This window comes from Loxodonta africana, chromosome 5, assembly GCF_030014295.1.
Source record: "Loxodonta africana isolate mLoxAfr1 chromosome 5, mLoxAfr1.hap2, whole genome shotgun sequence".
Taxonomy (NCBI): Eukaryota; Metazoa; Chordata; class Mammalia; order Proboscidea; family Elephantidae; genus Loxodonta; species Loxodonta africana.
The window spans coordinates 103,045,415-103,062,977 of record NC_087346.1 but is presented as its reverse complement, the minus strand read 5'-3'; positions in this window follow the sequence as shown (position 1 = coordinate 103,062,977).

Below are 17,563 nucleotides of genomic sequence, written 5' to 3'. Positions count from 1 at the left end.
CTAAGACTATCCTCCAACATATATCCATCCATGGAGTAGTAAATCAAAGTTGTTAAACAGACTTTTAGTCTAAATACAGTAAAACCTGTGAAAGCCAGAACCTGTGTAAGACAGAAACCTGTCACAGAAGGAAAACTCAAATATTTTCCACTAAATAGAGAGCAATAGGAAAGTGGTGACTGGACCCTGTCAAAGGTGGAAAACTTGCAAGACCTGGAAAAGCAAGGCAGTCCTCCGAGTTCTGGCTCTCACAGGTTTCCCCGTGTATGCGTGTCAAAGCACGTTCTAAATTTATTACAAATTCAGGTGTAACATTTTCTCTGCCATGAATCAAACACGACTGAATTAAAATTAACCCATTGCTCAATCTGCTCAAACAAATGACATACTCCTTTAGGATTCGCCATCTTCAGGACCAGGCCTCAGGAACAAAGATGTAAAGCATATTGCAGTTTGGTCTTAATTTCCAAACAAATGGCACAAATAATTTATTAAGACCCAACTAGTTGGAGGAAAATTGTATCTTGCTTTAGCATGCAGTTTTATACGTAAGTTAGCTAGGGACGTGGCTGATGTTCAGGATACACTGAAATCAAATAATGAGCACCCCCCTTGAAAAATCATAGCAGGTGCTGCGAGAAAGCCTGCCAGGTTCCCCATTCCGATCGGTGCTGCCTTTGCTGTTACACGCTTCCCTTCCCCTTCCTTGTCCAAACATTGCATTTCCAGGTGAAGATCAAAGTGGAAGTAGTGATGTCGTCAAATGAATTGAGAACAAAGTAGCATGGCCTTGGTGAAAACTTAACCAAAGGAGAACGGTGGAGAATGTGTTGTGTTTGCAGTGTCAGAATCGGCAGTGTTTTCTGTGTTAGTGAAAATACTCCATGTGCGTAAAGGGAGAGCCCCATAGAGAGTTTGCAGTTCTTCACGTGGATAATCCAGAAATAACTTGAGGATGGAGAGTCTTGATTTTTATCTTGGTTTAGTTGAATAGCCTTAATATTTCATTCTCTGTTACCATTAAACTAGAGGAATTAACACTGAACTACCTCGTAACAGCATTCCCTGGATTAACTACTGATTGGGTAAATGTGCTGAAAATAGGCTGTTTTTGTTAGGTCTCCAACCTGTAGGATCATCCTGTATATTAACACTTGCTTACAGTGGTCATGGGCTATTTTGTCTCCAGAAAGCTGTATTCTGTATTATGTTTTTAATTCAATTAGTGGTTGTTACTAGAATTCCTACCACAAAAAAGCCTTTGCAGATATCTTTGTATGCAGTTTAATACTCAGTTTCAGAGTGACAGTAAACATTTGCATAACTAAAGGCACCTGAAAACTCAAGAACCATTGATAAATAATATATCTCAAAATGAACAGATACATTAAATACCTTAAAATAGTGAATCTGCAAGTAGATTTCTTTTTACTCCTTTCACCTCTCTACCCAATTTCTGTCCACTCTTTCACATTGCTTATCAGAAAAATCATTCAACTGTTTTTTTTTTTTTTAATGCCTTATATTAGTCTAAGCTTCCAAGATTTTTCTAAAACATGGACAAGAAGCAGTGGAGGTGGCAGTGATCCATACATAATGACCTGTATATTGTCTGTTTTAGGGCAGTTTTCCCGAAATAGCAATCATCTAGAAAGCCATGTATTTGGGAGGGTAGGAGGGGTGGGAGTAGAAAACTCAATCATTCAAATAAAAACTATATTAAAGAGCTACTCTATGCAGAAAATTGAGAAAGTGTTATAGTGCATCTCTTCTTTCAAAAAGACTGAACACTTGAAATACTTAGAGAACACACATCCATAAAAAGGATTTCTTAACAGAAGGACACGTTTCCCTTCTCACCCCAGCCCTCTCGGTAAAGCCTCATAGCGCATGTGCCGTCTTCATCAGGACTGCCTGCGCTGGGTCACGCAGCACCTTCCAAGGTTGAGAAAAGGCATCGCTCTAGGAAACAGCCTATATTAGTTTCCTAGGGCTGCCATAACAATGTACCACAAAAGGGTGGCTTAAAAGAACAAATGAATTGTCTCAGTTCTGGATGCTAGACGTCCAAATTCAGGATGTTGATTCCCTCTAAGAGCTCTGAGGGAGAATTTGTTCGATGCCCCTCTCCTAGCTTCTGGTGACGGTTGGTGATCCTTGACATTCCTCGGCTTGTCATCGCTCCAATCTCTGCTTCCAGCTTCATGTGCTGTCTTCCCTCTGTGTCTCTTCTCCTTCATAAGCACACCACTCATTTGGGTTAGCATCTACCCTATTCCAGTATGACCTCACGTTAACTGATAACACCTTCAAAGACCCTATTTCCAAATGAGGTCACATTCACAGGTATGTAGAAGAGGGGGTGAGGACTTCAACATATCTTTTGGAGGAATACAGATCAATCCATAATACAGTCCCATGGGGGCAGGGCATGTGCCTTGAAGGGCACAAAAAGGAAGTTGGTGAAGGGCTGCTGCTCAATAAGCAGAGGTCACAGGCTGGATCTCGGTCCCACTTGGCCTCTCAGCCCAGTGTTCTTTGTGCAGTGTACAAACTGTACAACCTTTCACAGAGAACCTGCTGCCTGTGTGTCTGCAGGTTCTGTTCACTCTTGAAAAAACAAGACCTTGTTTCATGGCATCATCTCATTGAGAGAGACCATAGCAATAAATTCAGTGAAGAGGAAGTAAGTACTCATGCAGAGCACCTGTCCTCACACACACAAAAATGGGAGTGACCTTTAAACAATAGAATGTTCAGATGCTAGAATGCTGGCCCCAAATAGAGGTAATGTTGTTTTCTTCCTGACTGCCCGTGCCTGTCTTTCTAGTCCATTGTTCTAGTACTGTACTCCAATTCCAAGAATCTCTCAACTCTACTGGGACTTCCAATCTATTGATTTCATCACATTTTCGTCGTTCTTCACCTCTCATAAGTTTTAACTCCTTACAACAAAACCAGTTTCTATCAAGTCACGGAGACCGCACATGCATTAACAATTTGCACCACCCAGGGACTTATCTCCTTACTCCACATCTTGGTTATTTAGTGCTGCCATAACAAAAATACCATAAGTGGTGGCTTTAATAAATAAAAATTTATTTTATCACAGTTTATGAGGGTAGAAGTCCTAATCCAGGGCACTGGCTCCGCTGTCAGCTGTGGGGGAAGGTCCTTGTCTCTTTTCAGCTTCTGTTCCTTGGTTCTTTGGTGATCTTCATGTGTCATGACACCTATCTTCCCCCATCTGTGCTTCCTGGCTCCTATGCCTAATATGCTCTTTTTATATCTCCGAAGTGATAGGCTTAAAACACACCCTACACTGATATGGTCTCATTAGCATAAGAAAGAAAAAACCCTATTCTCAAATGGGATTACATTCATACATATAAACTCTTTGCCATGGAGTTGATTCCTACTCATAGCAACCCTATAGGACAGAGTAGAACTGTCCCCACAGAATTTCCAAGGAGCGACTTCTTGGTTAACAGCCAACCTCTTAACCACTGTGCCACCATGGCTCCATCCACACATATTACCAAAACCAAACCCAGTGCTCTCGAGTCGATTCCAACTCATAGCGACCCTATAGGACAGAGTAGAACTGCCTCATAGAGTTTCCAAGGAGCACCTGGTGGATTCAAACTGCCAACCCTTTGGTTAGCAGCTGTAGTGCTTAACCACTACCCCACCAGGGTTTCCTCCACACATATAAAAAAAAATAGGGGTTAGGATTTACAGCACACATTTCTGAGGGGCACAAATCCATAATACCCCTCTTAAATTCCAAGTCAGTCAATATAATCATCCCTTTGTATGTATCCTCAACTATATTGCAACTTTACCTTTTTATATTTTCCTACTCATTTAGCAAAATCATTACACATTGCATTCAATTTTTCCTCCTTCATGCCAGTACTTATGCAGCTGACCTGTGCCTGAAAAAATACAGCCCACTAACATCTCACTTGAAATTCATTGCCACTAATCTCAAGTGGCTTTTAATGCTCCAATCTTACTAAGATTTCCTAAGCCATTCATTCTTCTACCCTTTTGACTGACTACATCTTCTCTGGTTCTTCACAGGTTCCCACCACCACCTCCATGCACCTACAGCACTGTGCCCAGGCTCTCTACCCTCCCTGTTGTTAATGTTAAAGGATACTCTTTTTAAAAGAAGGTAAAACCATGATTCTCATACAAACATAAAATGTATACATGCCAAAGGTTTTATTTAATTCATTAACTAATGAGGGAACCAGTTAAGATGTTAGAACCTGTTCAAAGAGAATCCAAAAAGCAGACATATATAGGCCGTATCTATGTTGAGGTATAAGCACACTGAAGGCTGTAGTCTTTGATCTTCATCAGTACAAAAATCCTCACAACTGGACCAATAAGCAACATCATGATAAACGGAGACAATACTGAAGTTGTCAAGATTTCATTTACTTGGATTCACAATCAACACCCATGGAAGCAACAGTCAAGAAATTAAATGATGTTTTGCATTGGGAAAATCTGCAAAAGACCTGTTTAAAGTGTTGAAAAACAAAGATGTCACTTTGAGGACTAAGGTGTGCCTAACCCAAGCTATGATATTTCCAATCGCCTCATATGCATGTGAAAGCTGAACAATGAATAAGGAAGACCGAAGAAGAAGTGATACTTTTGAATTATGATATTGTTGAAGAATATTGAATATATCATGGACTGCCAGAAGAACCAACAAATCTGTCTTGGAAGTACAGCCAGAATGCTCCCTGAAAGTGAGATGGTGAGACATCATCTCACTTACTTTGAACGTGTTATCAGGAGGCACCAGTCCCTGGAGAAGGACATGGTAAAGTAGAGGGTCAGCAAAAAAAAAGAAGACCCTTGACGAGATGGATTGGCACAGTGGCTGCAACAATGGGTTCAAACATAGCAATGATTGTGAGAATGGCACAGGACTGGACAGTGTTTCATTCTTTTGTAGACAGGGTCACTATGAGTCAGAACCAACTAGCTGGCACTTAACGACAACAGTATAGAGGCCATCAGACCTATATACAGGCAACACAGAAAAGAATTTGCTTAATAGATGCAGAACTAGCTTCTTCCATATTGGGGAAGAAAATCAATTGTACCCCCATTAGACAAAATTTAGAGTCCTGGCTGGCACAGATGGTTTGCTCTCGACAAAATTTATTCGCATTCCTATCCGTTGTCTACAATATACAGAGCTGTAAAATAACTCAAGATAATGTAAGTTACAGATAACCAAAGAACGTGCCGTAATATTTTTTGCTCATCTCAAAGTCATTTACAATTTTTTCCTGACACTGAATCTGGATTTCTACCAGAGCCAGGCCTTCTACTTGAGCACTAGATTTAATCCCCTTTCACCTGTTCAAGGACATTGTTTGGCCTTCTGTCTATTATATCATCAAATGTTTCCCTTATCTCAACATTCCCATCATCAAGATTTCCCTCACCAGCTATCATCTGATTTCTCTGCTTCTTTTGCAGCAAAGCTCCTGGAAAGACTTACCTATTTTTATTAGCTCCAGTTTTTTTCCTTCCACTGCTAAACCCATGCCCATCACTCTTTAGCTAAAAGTTCAAATCAGAGCCTTGGCAGAGTAGATTCTTTCCTTGTAGGTAGCCTCGGGCATTCCTTGGTTTCTTGGCAATCCTCACATGGCATCTGTCTTCCCTGGTGTGTGCTTGCTTCTGTGTCTAAATGGGTCTTTTCCTGATTTAGAAGTGATTAGATTCAAGACACACCCTACACTGACTTGGCCTCATTAGCACAACAAAGAAAATCCTACACCCAAATGGAATTACATCCACAGATATAGGGGTCAGGATTCCAACACATATATTGTTGTTAGGTGCTGTCAAGTCAGCTCTGGCTCATAGTGACCGTATGTATAACAGGACAAAACACTGCCTGGTCCTGCGTCATCCTCACAAGTATTGCTAAGTTTGAGCCCACTGTTGTTGCAACCATTGTGTCAAACCATCCTGTTGAGGGTCTTCCTCTTTTTTGCTGACCCTCTACTCTACCAAGCATGATGTCCTTCTCGAGGTACTGCTCCCTCCTGGTAACAATGTCCAAAGTACATGAGACAAATTTTGTTCTATATTTTTCTCCTCACTTCTAAGGAACATTCTGGCTGTACTTCTTTGAAGACAGGTTTATTGATTCTTTTGGCAATTTATGGTATATTCAATGTTCTTTGCCAATACCGTAATTCAAAGGCATCAATTCTTCATCAATCTTCCTTATCGGCTCTGTCGAATCCTTCTGGCAGCTCTGAGAGAGAAACTCTTCCATGCCTGTCTCCTACTGTCTTGGTTATCTAGTGCTGCTGTAACAGAAATACTACAAGCTGTTGCCTTTAACAAAGAGAAATTAATTCTCTTACAGTCTAGGAGGCTAGAAGTCCGAATTCAGGGTACCAGCTCCAAGGAAGGAAAACTTGGTGGAGTAGTGGTTAAGAGTTCAGCTGCTAACCAAAAGGTCGGCAGTTCTAATCCACCAGGAGCTCCTTGGAAACCCTATGGGGCAGTTCTACTCTGTCCTGTAGGGTGGCTATGAGTCAGAATCCACTAGACAGCAATGGGTTTTTATTTATTTATTTTAGCTCCGGGAGAAGTCTTTCCCTCTCCGTCAGCTCTGGGAGAAGATCCTTGTCATCAGTCTTCCCTGGTCGAGGAGATTCTCAGCACAGGAACCCCGAGACCAAAGGACGCACTATTCTCTTAGGTCGTTTCTTGGTGGTATGAGGTCCCCATGTCTCTCTGCTCACTTCTCTCTTTTATATCTCAAAAGGGGTTGACTTAAAGTACAACCTAATCTTGTAGATCCTGCCTCATTAGCATAACTGCCTCTAATCCTGCCTCGTGAACATCATAGAGGTAGGATTTGCAACACAGAAAAATAACATCAGACAACAAAATGGTGGACAATCACACAATACGGGGAATCATGGCCTAGTCAAATTGATCCACATTTTGGGTGGACACAATTCAATCCATTACACCTACCTTCGGGTGACTGTCTACAATCCTGCCAGGCTTGCAGCTGCATCTGCCTTCCCCATCGCATAGCCGATCTTCTCTGTTTAAAGCCTGTTCTCTTTTATAAGACATCACTTGAATGGGATTAGGACCTACCCTACTCCAGCATATCCTCATATTAACTGATAATATCCTCAAAGATCCTATTTACAAACAAGGTCACATTCACAGGTACCAGAGGTTAGGATTCAACATATCTTTTGGGGCGATACAATTCAATCCATAACACCTTCATAACTGAGTGGTCCCCTGCATTACTTTACTTCGTTTCAAAATTGAAGCCTCTGCCAAGACTTCCCCCTGCTCCACAACGGTTCCCCACCCCCTTCCCTTGCAGCCCGCCAAGCCACAGCTTCTAACTGTGGTTTGGCCTGGCTGACCACACTGTGGCTATAACCACAGTTTGAATTTGGTGCCGGAATTCCTGCACATGCTCAAACTAAGATTTTGGCACATGGCGCAGGACCTGAAGAACTGGGTCCTCAATCTGTCCTTGGACCTGAACATCACCTACATGATTCAACATCCGGACCTCCAAATGTGGATATGGGAGGGCTAAGGTTGGAGAGTTCCGGGCACTAAATCCAACCCCCAGACGCCATTGGAAATAAAAAGCTCCCCAACCTTCTCAGATAGGGAGCACGTGGCCTTGTGGTCACTAGACTCCGCGTTGCTCCCTGTCTACGCAGACAATAAATTTCCACTATTTCCCTTACAGCTGGTGGTGTGGGGTCCGTCTTATTCTGATTGGCTAATAATAACACAGGACAAGAATCCTCCTTCGGTTACAGATTTTGGCAACTCTAGTGGGACTTGTGGACTCCGAAACCTGGGCAGTGAGCATCTGGACCCCTGCAACCCCTTAAGGTGCGCCCCGACTCCGTTTGGTCAGTAAGGAGTTTTGGGTGGTCACCGTGATCCCCGCCCCAGGACGAGGTCCACCTGGTCCCCATCTCAGCTGGAAAACAGAAACTGGATGGAAAAGGCGCCTGAATCAAGATAAGCACGCCCGCGGGACCAGGTTGTTCCACTGGTCATCTGAGGGGGATTAAAGTCTCCCCTGAAGGGGGTTACAGTCCCCCCGGGGAGCTAGGCAAAGAAGAGAGTGGCAACAGCGCAGTCCTAAGACCCAACTTTAAGGGTTGTAAAATGAGGGAAGTGGGGTTTGTAACCTCTGGGACCCATCTTTAGTCTAGCTGGAGTCCCTTGCCCAATTTGAAACCAAGGGTATCAGGTCACTCTGCCATTGGCAAAGATCTTTGTCGGTCTGTGATCACCCAAGGTTAATCGGTAGTTGATAGAGGGTATTTAAGTCCCTCAGAGGTTGTCCTGCCATTGTGATAATCTTTCTTCCAGAACACTCTTTTCCTCTTTCCCTTTCTTTTTCTTTCTCTCTCTCTCTCTGCTCTCTGACAGCAGAAAACAGGTAATTTAATTTATGGTCATTGATTTCTGGTTAAGTCCTGGTTTTGGTTTTTGTTTAGAGGACGTCCTTTTTACATTGGTATTCTTTGTTTGTCTGTCTGGTGGCTGCTCCTCTAGGTTGTGGGGGGGCATCCTTCTGTCTGAAGGCATTTAAAACTGGTGTTCTTTGTCTTTCTATGTGTCTTCATGTGAGTGTGTAGGTGTAGGAACAGAAATAATCCTAAAAACGTTCCAAAGCATTCACCCTTAGGTGTACTTCAGAGAATTGAGATAAATTCAGTTGTAATTGTGAGAAAAAGATAAAAGTCCATTGTGCTGCCGCCAGGATTAGTGATGAATAGCCCTTACAACTCCAGCAGTGTGTGCAGCTCCCTCCTGGACCTGTGCCTGGCGGGCAGGAAGGGGGAAAGGGTAGAGAATTAGCCAGGGAAGGCAGTTAAAATGTCCTGAGAATTTTCCCTTGCCATTGCCCTATACAAGGGGGAAGACACCCTATGGAGGGACAAATGTGGCCCTGGGTACCCCAAAGCCAGAACAGAGCCAACAGGGAAGGCTAGCCCTGGGCCAGTATCCCCTCCACCAAACAACTCCAGTGGTGAATAGCGGCCAGGTTCCCTTTAGTACAGCAGACCTGATTAACTGGAAGAGTAACACCTCAGGATGTCAAGAGAAACCAAAAAAGTTGTATAAACTCTTTACTGCCGTCTTTAACTCTTTTGATTCCACTTGGGCAGGCTGTCAATCTCTCTTAAGCACCTTCCTCCCCCTGGAAGAGAGGAAGAAGGTCTTAGACAAGGCCGGAGAGGAAGCTCAGAGGTGACATAATGCTTGATAGACCAGAGATGCAGTCGATGACACCTTCCCCCTTTAAGGCCCCAGTGGGACCACAATTGCACAGTAGAATATGGTAGGCTCACCCGATATCGGGGCTGTCTTTTAGTGGGCTTTAGACGTGGAGTGCCTAAACCCTTAGATTAGAACAATATATACGAAATTAACCAATGTAAAGATGAGGACACTGCAAGCTTCCTCGAAAAAGCTATAGAGCCTTTAGACAATATACTGATCAAGATCTAAAGGACCCAACAAATGCTCACATGGTCAATAACATTTTTATAAGACAGTGTGCCCTGGATGTTGGGAACCAACTTCACAAAATAGAGGGAGGAGTAACCATGAGTATCAAACACCTAGTTGACTTGGCATTCAAGGTCTATAACAACAGGGAAGAAGACAAAGACAGGAAGTACCAGGTTGCTCTACCGGCAACAGCACTAACAGTACAGAAGCAATATAGGCCCCCAAGGAAGAAAAGACCTGCTGACCTTAGGGAGGCCTGGCTCTGACTCCCTCTGGGAGAGAACCAGTGCGCATATTGTGAGCAAGAGGGCCACTGACAAAGAGAGTGTCCTGACATAGAGTGAGTACCAAGTAACTCACTGCCAGACCTCTGTAGGTAGCAATTCTAGTACATTGGTCCAATCTATTGCCACTCCAGATTCAGCCACCCCTCTTCCCACTTTGTCCCTGGGAAACTCCGTCCACCATGACTGGTGTCTGCACAGTGGGCCTGGTCCATGCCAGCTGCCCAGACCCACAAAATCAATCTCTAAGAGATGCCAGTTTAGAGATCTTCAGAGGTGGGAGTACCTTCATCGAGGGTGGCCAAAGGAGAGTGGGCTATGCATTTGTCAGCCACTCGTAGGTCCTCAAGGCAAACGCTCTCCCAAATGGAACCTCAGCCCAAAAAGCTGAGCCGGTTGCGGTGATCCAGCCCTTTCAGCATGCCAAGTCCAAGCAAGTGACCATTTATATGGATTCGGAGTACGTGTTGTCAGTTTTACATGTATATGAGACTTTGTGGAAGCAAAGAGAGCTTTTAAATTGGGTCAGTAAAGAAATCAAACAGGCAAACAGATTTTACAACTCCTTGAGGTGGTGTCACTCCTGGCCGCTCTGGCTGTGGTACACTGCGAAGGACATCAACAGGAAGATACAGTAGTGGCCCAAGGCCACCAAAGGGCCAACTTACAGGACAAGCGAACAGCAAGAACGGTGACCCCAATAGTAGTGACTGATTCTAGCTTGCCATAAGCTACAGAAGACCTTTATAGTTACAAAAATAGGGGCCGGACAGAGAAAAAACAACCGATGAGGCTTGGAGGAGTAACAGGGTAGAGAGCAAGAAGAATGAAGAGAAAACAAAAATGTGAGAAGGAAGTAAAAAGGTAGAGAAGAAAGGGAGGGATGGCTCCAGGCTGGACTGTCCCGGGTTTCCAGAAAACACCTAAATGTAAATATATTGATTTACCCTGCTACTGGATCAGGTTTTAGAGTCTTGTGAATACCACTTGTCACTCTGTATGGTCCCTTTCAATATTAAAGACCACTACTTAAAAAAAAAAGAAACAAGATCTTCTTGGCAGCGTTAGAAGAGGGTAAGCACCGAGAATGTGTTCCAGAAACAGATTGCAAGAAAAAGGTAAACTGGACTATTGAAGCCCACCAGGCTAAACCTTACAAGACTTAATTAGCATGGACTAATACCCTTCCCTTGGCTTTGTTCAGGACTAGCGTTGCACCTCAAACCAAACTTAAGGTACACGACGTGGAAGACTCTTCCACAACCTGAAGTCTCTCTCTCTGTGTCAAGACCTGGAGCACTACAGACCCGGCAAGAGAACAAACCCCCAACACTACAATCGAGATCGCCAAAAAGAGAGAGTGAATCCACAACTCTCCCAACCAGCCAGCTGCCACTCACGATACCAACAAGTCCTATGGAACAGTAAGAATTGGCAAGACAGTAATAATTTAAAGTCAGGCTTCAGATGATTTAAAGTGATAGACAATTGTGCCAGTTGATTGTCATCCCCTGGCAATTGTGCAGGTTGTTATTCATGACTCTGTTCAAGTTTACCACCTATATACGGCCTTATATCCTGCTTGTTTATTTCCTGTGTCTCCCTAGAAGAAAAACAGGGCCCCCAGAATGACAAGATAATTGTCTCATGAACACCTCAAATGTTCTCCACTTAAAACATCACTGGGTCTGCTTCACCACCCCCACCACGAGAACTTAAGACAATGTAGAGGCAGTCCCGATCTAGGTGGCCCCACCTACTAAAAACACCACTAGACTCCCCAGGCGATGGGTCTCCCCCGGGCCCATCTTTCATTAATTACAATAGGGACTTTGTCCAACAGACTATCCAGGGTCTCACTAACTCCACTGCTAAAACTCCAGACAACTGGAACTAGACTACTTCTCTCCAGGCTAATCTGACCAACCAAGCCTGTTACATGGGGATACCTACTGAGAAAAAATATCCGAGAATTTCCCAAAAACTTTTTATTTGCTCCTCGACTATTGCTTGCCCAACAACATGGGGCCTACACCCCTGGGCACACTCATTTACCTCTGAAACACATTTACAATGCCACAAAAAAAAAAAAAAAAAACCAAAGCCCCAAATGCTGAGTGTGCCGACCTGGGCTTTGTGTTCCCCTGACCCCGAACTTGTGGAGCGGCACTTGGCTCGAACCAGCTGGTGCCACCCTTGGTGGCTGTGCCATCACTGTGTCCGTGGTAGATGTGTCTGAGTGTGTGAGTCTGGCTCAGTGTTCCCTAAGATTTTTGTTTCTCTCAGACACAAGTGTCTACATGTACCGGGCCTCCAGACAAGCCTCAGGTTGTAGACTAAAGAGGGCACTGAGTTTAATCCTAACTGCGGTAAGTACAAAAATAGGGCTCCTGGCCCCTTGTTGAAGACTCGAGTCCCTCTGTGATAAATGGCTACACAAGTTCAACCAAGGCCCAACTTCACAAGATACCTGAGATATAGTAAAGACAACAATCCCGAATTTAACATGGTGTCTTCCCCTTCTAAGATCCTTGGCCATGGTCATCCTGCTGCTTATATTCAAGCCTTTTGTTTAACCTTTTAGTAAAGTTTGTGTCTTCCAGGCTTCAGAAGTTTCACCTGCAAATGATGCTGCAACAAGGTTATCACCCCATCTCCCTGAGCAGGTTCTAGCTAGAGCCCAGTTCTATGCCAGCACCCCTAGCCAACAGGAAGAAACTACAGAAGATGAGACCTTCAGCCCTAAACCACCTCTAAGATTAGAAGGAGCTCATTAGTGGGGGAATTGAAACCTCTGCCGAGACATCCCCCACTCTGCCACGGTTCCCTGCCCCCCCCCCCCCCACCCCGCAGCTTGCCAAGCCACAGCTTCTAACTCCGGTTTAGCTTGACCATGCTGCGGCCATAACCATAGTTTGAATTTGGTGCCAGAATCCTGCACATGCGCGAACCAAGATTTTAGCACATGCGCAGGACTTGAAGAGGTGTGTCCTTACTCTGACCTTGGACCTGAACATCACCAACATGGTTTAACATCAGGGCCTCAAAGTGTGGACATGGGAAGGCTAAGGGTGGAGAGTTCCAGGCACTAAAGCCAACCCCCAGATGCCACTGGAAATAAAAAACTCCCCAACCCCCTCAGACAGGGAGCATGTGGCCTTATGGTCCCTAGACCCCCTGTTGCTCCTTGCCTGCGCAGACAGTAAATTTCCACTTTCTGTTTGCCTTACAACCGGTGGTGTGGCATCCGTCTTATTTGGATCGGCAAATAAGGCAGGACTAGAACGCTTGTTCAGTTACAAAATCGCATTAGTATCTACCTTACAAAGATTGAACCCAGCTGATATTGACATGTGTGAAAAGCAATTATTCAAGTGTATGTTTATACTACCAAGAAACCAGTAACCTTTAAAACAAAACAAAAAAAAAAACCCCATTGCCATCGAGTCGATTCCGACTCATAGCGACCCTATTGACCAGGGTATTATCATAAAAGAAAAATAAGATGAAATGCAGTCAAAAGAAATGCTTAGGAATCCATAAACTTTTACAATCTCACCCACATATTTTAATCAAGTTTCATAAGAGAGATGCAGCATTTGTGGGAAGTTGGAATAAATACATTTATTCTTCAAAACATTAAAATTAAAACCTGTTTCATAAAAAAGGGTAATGATTACTCTTTATTTTTTTTATTGTGATTTAGGTGAAAGTTTACAGAGCAAATTAGTTCCTCATTACACAGTTAATACACACATTGTTTTGTGGGATTGGTTTCCAACCCCACAATGTGTCAACATTCTCCCCTTCTCCACTTGATTCCCTGTTTCCATTTGTCCAGGTTTCCTGTCCCTTCCTGCCTCCTAGTCTTTGCTTTTGGGCTGGTGTGCCCATTAGTCTTATATACATGACTGAACTATGAAGCTCAACCCTCAAGTGTATTATCGTTGGCCCCATACACGTGTCTAATCTTTGGCTGAAGGGAGAGCCTCAGAAGTGACTTTAGTACTGAGTTAAAAGGTTGTCCCGGAGCCATACTCTTGGGGTTTCTCTCTGTCAGATCAGCAAGCCTGGTCTTTCTCTTTTTTTCCTGTGAATTTGAATTTTGTTCTACATTTTTCTCCTGCTCTGTGTGGGACCCTCTACTGTGATCTCTATCAGAACAGTCAGTGGTGGTAGCCAGGCACCATCTAGTTGTGGTGCACTCAGTCTGGTGGAGGTTATGATAGTTGTGGCCCATTAGTCCTTTGGACTAATCTTTCCCTTGTGTCTTTGATCTTCTTCATTTTCCTTTGCTCACACTGGATGGGACCAGTAAATGTATCTTAGATGGTCATTCAGTGATTGCTCTTTAACTTGAAGGATGTATCTGTAATTCTTCTTGCTCCTTTCCTAAACTTAAAAAAAAAAAAATTGGTCACATTTTAGTAATCTAGTGTGCTGTAACAGAAAAACCAAAAGTGGATGGCTTTAACAATGACAAATTTATTTTCTCAAAGTCTAGTAGGCTAGAAGTCTAAATTTAGGGTGGCAGCTCCAGGGGAAGGAGGGCTTTCTCTCTCTGTCAGCTCTGGAGGAAGGTCCTTCTCATCAATCTTCCCCTAGACTAGGAGCTTCTTCTTGCAGGAACCCCAGGTCCAAAGGACACACTCTGCTCCCGGTGCTGCTTTCTTGGTTGTATGAGGTTCCCCACTCTCTGCTTGCTTCCCTTTCACTTCTTGTAAGATAAAAGGTAGTGTAGGCCACACCCCAGGGAAACTCCCTTTACATTGGATCAGGGATGTGACCTGTGCAAGCATGTTACATCTCACCCTAATCCTCTTTAACATAATTTGATCTTGCCTTGTTAACCAGATAGGAAAATTATATCAATCACAAAATGGAGGACAATCACACAATACTGGGAATCATGGCCTAAGTTGACACATATTTGGGGGGGACACAATTCAATTCATGACACTCCACCCATTGGCCCCCCAAAATTCATGTCCTTGCCACGTGTAAAACATATTCACCCCACCATATCATAGCAAAAGTCTTAAATCAACTCCAAGTCCAAAGTCCAAAAATTCCTCTTGATCTGTGAAATCTGGAATAGAGGCTGCTTTCAAAATACAATGGTGGAAGAAAAGCTAGATATTTCCATTACAAATAGGAGAAATTGGAGGGAAAGAAGGGATGACAGGCACAAGCAAGTAAGCAGAACGTATTACATTAGCCCTCAAAGCTAGAAAATAATCCTTGTTTCTTTGAGACCATTTATACAATGGCCCTGCCTCCAGACTCTAGGTTTTGGCCACACTCTCTGGATTCTGAGTGGAGGCCCTTTGGCCCTGGACTTCAACTCCACCTTCCAGGCCCACTGGAATGGCAACTCTGCTCCCTTGGGTTCGAATGGCCCCATTCTCCTTTTCCATCTGAGTGGCAACTCCACCCTTTGACACTAAGCCAGCTCTAATTCCTGTGTTCCTTGTCTCCTCAGCTTCTGTTGCCTCATTCCTAGGCCTCTTGGCACCTCAAGCCTCACAGTCAACATCTGCCCTGCTGGGGCAAGTGTTCCAAAGCTCTTTAGCTCCACTGATAAGTGCCTGGAGACATCCCACTCTGCCAGTAAACTTCAGCTGGAAGGCACTCAGTTGTCTTGCTCTGTGGGTCGGCAATATACTAGCCTAGCTCCGCTGGTAAGTGCCTGGAGGCACCCCACTCTGCCAGGAAGCTGCCTACCACGGGCACTCAGCTCTCTTGCTCCAGGGTTGGCTCCAGCAGTGTCGTGCTGGTTTTGACGCTCCTGGTTCTCTGCTGCTGCTGTTTTTCTACTGCTTTCTCGGCTGCGGCTGGTTCTCTGCTAAATTTCTGACTTCTAGAACTATAACCCTATGATCTGCTATTAATTAACTAATTCTGACCGTGGTTTTTTGACATGTAGATTGTGTCAAATCTTTGAGGTTTTTTCGTTTGTTTATTGTAAACCCATGCCAGAGATATCATGTAATTCAGTAAACTTTATTTCTGTGATTCTGTGTTTATGAAATGGTGAGATAAATTATTTTCAGTGCAAAATGTGGTCCATAGTAATGAATGGAAAAGGATAGACTTTAGTTTATTATGGATTAAGCAGTGTTATATCTCTCCCTCCTATCTAATTGTTACAGCCAAATTGTGATTCCAATTTATCCTTCCCTATTTCCATCTAAAATCGCCCATGGGATTTCCTTCCATGATTTTGGTTTTAAAACATGGAAGCAAACTTTAGATTTCAGGATAATTACGCAAATTTGGTAGGAGAGTCAGTGAAATACGAATGGATTCCCTTTCTTCTCTCCTGTGCATCATAGTCTAAATGCTGAGAATAAAATCAGAGGACTCCCTGTGTTAGGCGATGGGCACCTTTCTTGAAAGCAAACTCAAAAACTTAGAGATGGAGGAGATGTCCAAATCCATGCTTTTTCTACATAATTTATTAATCTACTGTAAATGTACCTAAATCTATTTTGAGCCTCTCAGTTATAATTACAGTCAGTAATATCATTGGTGATTCTGCCATCTTCTACATTTATTATTGAATACACCATTGAATATACCATGACTGCCAAAAGAATGAACAAATCTGTCTTGGAAGAAATACAGCCAGACTGCTCCTTAGAAGCAAGGATGGTGAGACTATGTCTCTATCTTAGTCATCTAGTGCTGATGTAACAGGAATATCACAAGTGAATGGCTTTAACAAACAGAAGTTTATTCTCTCACAGTCTAGTAGGCTAGGAAGTCCAAATTCAAGGTGTCAGCTCCAAGGGAAGGTTTTCTCTGTTGGCCAGGGAGGAAGGTCCTTCTCATCAGTCTTTCCCTGGACTAGGAGCTTCTCTGCACAGGAACCCCAGGCCCAAAGGCTGTGCACTGCTCCCAGTGCTGATTTCTTGCTGTTATGAGGTCCCCCTGTCTCTCTGCTCATTTCTCTGTTTTATATCTCAAAAGAGATTGCCTCAAGATGAAATCCAATCTTGTAGATTGAGCCCTGCCTCACTAACACAACTGCTGCCTATCCCTCCTCATTAATATCATAGAGGCAGAGTTTACAACACACAGAAAAATCGTATCAGAAGACAAAATAGTGGACAATCACACAATACTGGGAATCATGGCCTGGCCAAATTGATACACATATTTTTGGGGGACATAATTCAATCCATGACAGTCTCACATACTTTGGATATGTTATCAGGAAAAATCAGTTCCTGGAGAAGGACATCATGCTTGGTAAAGTAGTGGGTCTGTGAAAAAGAGGAAGACCCTCAAGGTGACACAGTGGCTTCAACAATGGGCTCAAGCATAACGATGATTATGAGGATGGCCCGGACTGGGCAGCCTTTCATTCTCTTGTATACAGGGTCACTACGAGTAGGAACCGACTCCATGGCACCTAATAACAACATTTATTATCCAACTTTGCTCTTTTAAAAAACTCCCTCTTTCTTTCAAGAGTTTTGTCTTTCCATTATAGAATATACGTTCAACAAGTCAGAATTTACCCCACCCACAATCATGATTTTCCATGCGTTAATTTTTTTTCCTTCTCAGATAACCTTTCCAGATTATCAAGTTGTTAACGTTGTTGTTTTATTCAAGAGAGGTACAGGGTCTTAAGGTAGATTAATTTCAATTTGCATTCTCTGGCTGTTTCCTATCTCTGGAATGTCTTTATCAGGATG